The 6,213-nt window shown below is 47.6% G+C and overlaps 1 protein-coding gene across 1 annotated transcript in view; it reads left to right on the top strand.

Annotated features, from left to right (window-relative positions):
- Window positions 1-1,052: 1,052 nt before the first annotated feature.
- The window catches only part of LOC105117967 (uncharacterized), a 7,049-nt gene continuing 1,888 nt past the window's right edge, over window positions 1,053-6,213 (top strand). The window contains exons 1-2 of the mRNA XM_011015790.1: window positions 1,053-1,879; window positions 5,764-6,213. The exon at window positions 5,764-6,213 is cut by the window's right edge and continues 1,888 nt beyond it. The gene's annotated coding sequence lies outside the window, so the exon portion shown is untranslated. The remainder of the gene's footprint in view (window positions 1,880-5,763) is intronic.

Genomic DNA, 6,213 nt, shown 5'->3' with positions numbered 1-6,213 from the left:
GCTATAAATGGTGATGATAATTCTTTGTTGTATAGGGAGAATACATAGAGAATAGAATGCATAGAGAGGAAATAACGTATGTAAACTTGTTGGTGTAGCATGCGAATTCTGTGCATAGCACACGTTGTGTAATCCTTTGTTGATGAGATAAATAAAGGTTGAGAGGTATTCTTGTAATCTCAGTGTGCTTGGTTAAGAGCAATTCTACTTGTGTATTCCGCTTGTCTTTAACATGGGAAAGTGGGGAAACTTCTCGGGTGAGGGAAACACTTAGTTAATAGGCAAACATGAATGGATAAACGAGGGAAGGCTGAGTCTAGCGAGGGACTAGGCTGCCGCACGGGTTTATTCGCGTAGCGAAAAATTACCCCGTGACAACTAGTATCAGAGCATGGTTGCTTTCTTGGCAGAACAGTGAGAATGATTCTGCGGCCAAATCAACGGACTGATTTGGGAGGGCTACAACTTATGCCGATGGAGAGGCAGATTTCAGTGGAATGATCAGCGATGAGAATGCTGTTGTTTCTCTAGACAAATCGATGAGACTAATTTGGGAGAAACATTGCTGTTGCTAATGGACTGGCAGAAACTAGAGGATAGAGCGCAGTTTGCGTTCATGACGAAACGATGGGCTGTTTCGTAGCACAGATACTGAAGGGTTCTGTGGGGCAGATCGAAGGGCTGATTTGCTGGAAGCCATTCTGAGGAAAACTTGCGAGCGAATTTTGGGCAGGGTTGATGTTCAAAGACTTGCAGAGTTGGGTGGCTTAATGAATTTGTGGGTAACGCAAAGTAATGACAAGGGATCAGATCAAAGTGGATGCTGATTCGGCCATTGAAATGTCAATGGAATGGCAGACTAGAGAACAAGTGCCAGCGATGGGATTGCTGGGAGTTTCTAAGTTTTAGTCGAAACCTAAAAGGGAAGGGTGAGACGAAAGAGAAGGGGCAATTCAGTGGGAGAGAGCCCAAACTTGCTGCTGATGATGGAAGGTCAGACGAGAAGGCAAATTGGTAAGGGTTCAAAACTGAATTTACACTAATTATCTCTTGCAATGGAAAATTACTTTGTATGGGATGGTTGCCCAACAAAGGGAAACCTTGATGCTGTCAGTGTGGAAGATGGTGTTGGGGATGTGACATGTGCAAATCTTATGTGTTTGCTTGATGACCGAGATAGAATTCAGTCGTCATGGGCCAGCATATCGGCGAGGATGTTGTCTGGCCCTGCTTGCTGCCTTGTGGGGGCAGAACTTGGGGGATTTTTGTGCATCATCTTGACGAAGGAATGGTTAGGGTGTGGGAAGCAAAATCCAATGACGAAGTTGATGAAGACTTGGTCGAATGGCAAGACAAAGTTGCGAAGATTTTGGTGACTTTACTGCCTTGGGGGAGGCAGAATTGGTGTCTTCAACGGGGAGACCTTGATGATGGACAATGCAGGGTGAAGAAGACAGAACAATGGCAGAGATGGGCTCTAGTCATGTTGGGACCAAGATGGGAGAGTTTCATACCTATGATGATGGAGAGATCATGGTTTAACTCTAGGTGTGAGGATGCACCAACGAGAAACATACTGCATAGAATTCAACAGCGATGGATTGCGGCAGTCTGGCATAGGCTGAGATGAATTCGGCAGGAAGAGTTGATTGTGGTACAATGGACAAGTATGCAGTATTGCAATGTAATACTTGTGGTATCGGGAATTCGAGGCACCTTGACGAAGAGGACAGATTGAGGTGAAGAATTCGGCAACCAAGTCATTGAGGGATTTGGTTGAGGAGCTGAACTAGATGGACTTAGTTTGGTGTGTTGCTTTGGAGGGGAAGCATCATAGAGGAGACAGTACCGTGGGGGTATGTCTCAAATCATAGAGGAGGCAGTATCGAAGAGGCAGTACCGTAGGGGTGTGTCTGAAGAGTCTGCACATGATGAAGAACTGTCTAGGTGACAGATTCAACAGCCGATTCAAGTGGGCTCGGCTGGGAAGTCAAGATTGTCGACGAAGATGATTTTGAGTGCTGTCTTGGAGGCAGTACGGGTGGCTATTCTATGCTTTGCGACAATGGATGGTTGCAGTGATAGAAGCAGAACGCTAGTGGCCTTTGTTGAGATACAGTGTTGTGAGTTTTCGGTGGACGAAACATGCAGCGCAGGTGGAAAACAATAGGGGCTATTTTGCGTCAGCGAAGTCTTGTGGGGGTGATGAAGTTTCGAGGGCACGACAGTAGCGCATGGGGGAACCAGGTCAGACCAAATTTTGATGCTGGGATGCTATGTGTTTGTGCTATGGTAGGTTGCAGATGGACTGAGGACCTTGCCGAAACACTTCGACATGAGATGGAGTTGATCAAAGGATGGAGTTGGTACTAGAGCCAACTGCAGTGTCTCATTTTGGTTAATTGCAGGTGAAATATGAAACAGTTGAGGAATGATGGGTTCATATGGGAGTTCTTATGATTCTTTGGCGGGGGTTTTGTATGGTTGTATTTTGTGAAGGAAGGGACAGATTCCTCGGGTGCTAGATGGAGCATCCAAACTTTGCGAAAACATGCTTGCAAGTATAATGGGTTTAACATTTGTGGAAAACCAACGAGCCAAAAACAGAACGTGTCACAGTTTGGCTTTGAAACAGGTTGATGAAATTCGGTGGATAGAATTGTTGTTGAATGTGGACGAAGCCAGAGAGAGACTTCATGGGGACGTACATGGAGGGTGACAAGGAACAGATGCGGAGCAAAGGGTACTTCAAATCTGTCCGACGAGGGCGTCGGGTTCTTTTGGTGGGGGTGGTTTGTTACAGTGTTAAATGTGCACGGGGTGCACACCTAAGGCATGCTGTCCAATACCAGGCCTAAGGGTGCTGGCAGCCATGCCAACGATGGGATATATTAGCAGCGCAGATTTATGCGGCTGTAAGTTTGTCAAAGGAAACATCGGCAGCACAGAATGCTAGGCTTGACGATGGAATGTCCAAGCCAGAATGGAAGACTCGTCAGTGGCATAGGCTGGCGAGAACTGGGGCTGTCGAGAAATGCGGGGTAGCGCAGGATGTTGACAAACATGGGCTTGGCGATGGAATGTTCAAGCCAGACAAGGAAACTCGTCAGGGGCATAGGCTGGCGAGGACTGGGGCTGTCGAGGAATGCGGCAGCACGGATTGGTGATGTCTATGGGCTTGGCGATGGAATGTCCAAGCGAGACAGGAAAACTCGTCTGGGATATGGGCGGACGAGAATTGGGGCTGTCAAGGAATTCAGCAGCGCAGACACTGGGAGCTTGCGCGCAGATGCGAATTCGGCAGCGAAGGAATTGGGGCCTGCACGCAGATGCGAATTCGGCAGCGCAGGAATTTGGGGCCTGCATGCAGTTGCGAATTCGGCAGCGAAGGAATTGGGGCCTGCACGCAGTTGTGAATTCGGCAGCGCAGGATTTAGGGCCTGCACGCAGAAGCGAATGGGGCAGTGCAAGATTGGACAGCCTGCACGTAGATGTGCATTCGGCAGCGCAGACATGGGGGTCTGCACGCAGATGCGGATTTGGCATCGCAGTATTTGGCGACCGTACCCAGGGTGCGCGCTTAGCAGCGCACAAGAGCTTGCGTAAGTCAGGGGCTTGACTTAGCAAGATCTAAAACTTGGACGAGGGACTGTCCAAGGCATGTGGGTGATTCAGCAGCAGATGAAGCTAGGGCTGGCAGATGGAGCTGCCAGGCAAGCATGCAGAAAGTGGGAGCATAACTGGGGTGTTTCCAAGTTGCTGAAATCATGAAGCACATGGGGGGAGGAAGTTCTCCACTATATCCTAGAAATGGGGATATGGGTGAGCCACAAATGATCATGGGGATCATGGGGGAGTAAGTACCTATTATGTCCTGAAATATGGGGATCATGGAGGTGCCCTGTAGCTCACATACTTGGCTATAAATGGTGATGGTAATTCTTTGTTGTATAGGGTGAATACATAGAGAATAGAATGCATAGAGAGGAAATAACGTATGTAAACTTGTTGGTGTAGCATGCGAATTCTGTGCATAGCACACGTTGTGTAATCCTTTGTTAATGAGATAAATAAAGGTTGAGAGGTATTCTTGTAATCTCAGTGTGCTTGGTTAAGAGCAATTCTACTTGTGTATTCCGCTTGTCTTTAACATGGGAAAGTGGGGAAACCTCTCGGGTGAGGGAAACACTTAGTTAATAGGCAAACACGAGTGGATAAACGAGGGAAGGCTGAGTCTAGCGAGGGACTAGGCTGCCGCACGGGTTTATTCGCGTAGCGAAAAATTACCCCGTGACAACTGGTATCAGAGCATGGTTGCTTTCTTGGCAGAACAGTGAGAATGATTCTGCGGCCAAATCAACGGACTGATTTGGGAGGGCTACAACTTATGCCGATGGAGAGGCAAATTTCAGTGCAATGATCAGCGATGAGAATGCTGTTGATTCTCTAAGACCAATCGATGAGACTGATTTGGGAGAAACATTGTTGCTGCTGATGGACTGGCAGAAACTTGAGGATAGAGCGCAGTTTGCGTTCATGACGAAACGATGGGCTGTTTCGTAGCACAGATGCTAAAGGGTTCTGTGGGGCAGATCGAAGGGCTGATTTGCTGGAAGCCATTCTGAGGAAAACTTGCGAGCGGATTTTGGGCAGGATTGATGTTCAAAGACTTGCAGAGTGGGGTGGCTTAACGAATTTGTGGGTAACGCAAAGTAATGACATGGGATCAGATCAAAGTGGATGCTGATTCGGCCATTGAAATGTCAATGGAATGGCAGACGAGAGAACAAGTGCCAGCGATGGGATTGCTGGGAGTTTCTAAAATTTTCGTCGAAACCTAAAAGGGAAGGGTGAGACGAAAGAGAAGGGGCAATTCAGTGGGAGAGAGCCCAAACTTGCTGCTGATGATGGAAGGTCAGACGAGAAGGCAAATTGGTAAGGGTTCAAAACTGAATTTACACTAATTTTCTCTTGCAATGGAAAATTACTTTGTATGGGATGGTTGCCCAACAAAGGGAAACCTTGATGCTGTCAGTGTGGAAGATGGTGTTAGGGATGTGACATGTGCAAATCTTATGTGTTTGCTTGATGACCGAGATAGAATTCAGTCGTCATGGGCCAGTATATCGGTGAGGATGCTGTCTGGCCCTGCTTACTGCCTTGTGGGGGCAGAACTTGGGGGATTTTTGTGCATCATCTTGACGAAGGAATGGTTAGGGTGTGGGAAGCAAAATCCAATGACGAAGTTGATGAAGACTTGGTCGAATGGCAAGACAAAGTTGCGAAGATTTTGGTGACTTTACTGCCTTGGGGGAGGCAGAATTGGTGTCTTCAACGGGGAGACCTTGATGATGGACAATGCAGGGTGAAGAAGACAGAACAATGGCAGAGATGGGCTCTAGTCATGTTGGGACCAAGATGGGAGAGTTTCATACCTATGATGATGGAGAGATCATGGTTTAACTCTAGGTGTGAGGATGCACCAACGAGAAACATACTGCATAGAATTCAACAGCGATGGATTGCGGCAGTCTGGCATAGGCTGAGATGAATTCGGCAGGAAGAGTTGATTGTGGTACAATGGACAAGTATGCAGTATTGCAATGTAATACTTGTGGTATCGGGAATTCGAGGCACCTTGACGAAGAGGACAGATTGAGGTGAAGAATTCGGCAACCAAGTCATTGAGGGATTTGGTTGAGGAGCTGAACTAGATGGACTTAGTTTGGTGTGTTGCTTTGGAGGGGAAGCATCATAGAGGAGACAGTACCGTGGGGGTATGTCTCAAATCATAGAGGAGGCAGTATCGAAGAGGCAGTACCGTAGGGGTGTGTCTGAAGAGTCTGCACATGATGAAGAACTGTCTAGGTGACAGATTCAACAGCCGATTCAAGTGGGCTCGGCTGGGAAGTCAAGATTGTCGACGAAGATGATTTTGAGTGCTGTCTTGGAGGCAGTACGGGTGGCTATTCTATGCTTTGCGACAATGGATGGTTGCAGTGATAGAAGCAGAACGCTAGTGGCCTTTGTTGAGATACAGTGTTGTGAGTTTTCGGTGGACGAAACATGCAGCGCAGGTGGAAAACAATAGGGGCTATTTTGCGTCAGCGAAGTCTTGTGGGGGTGATGAAGTTTCGAGGGCACGACAGTAGCGCATGGGGGAACCAGGTCAGACCAAATTTTGATGCTGGGATGCTATGTGTTTGTGCTATG

The sequence above is a fragment of the Populus euphratica genome, unplaced genomic scaffold, assembly GCF_000495115.2.
Source record: "Populus euphratica unplaced genomic scaffold, PopEup_1.0 scaffold1612.1, whole genome shotgun sequence".
NCBI lineage: Eukaryota > Viridiplantae > Streptophyta > Magnoliopsida > Malpighiales > Salicaceae > Populus > Populus euphratica.
This window is presented reverse-complemented; position numbering and strand designations above follow the sequence as displayed.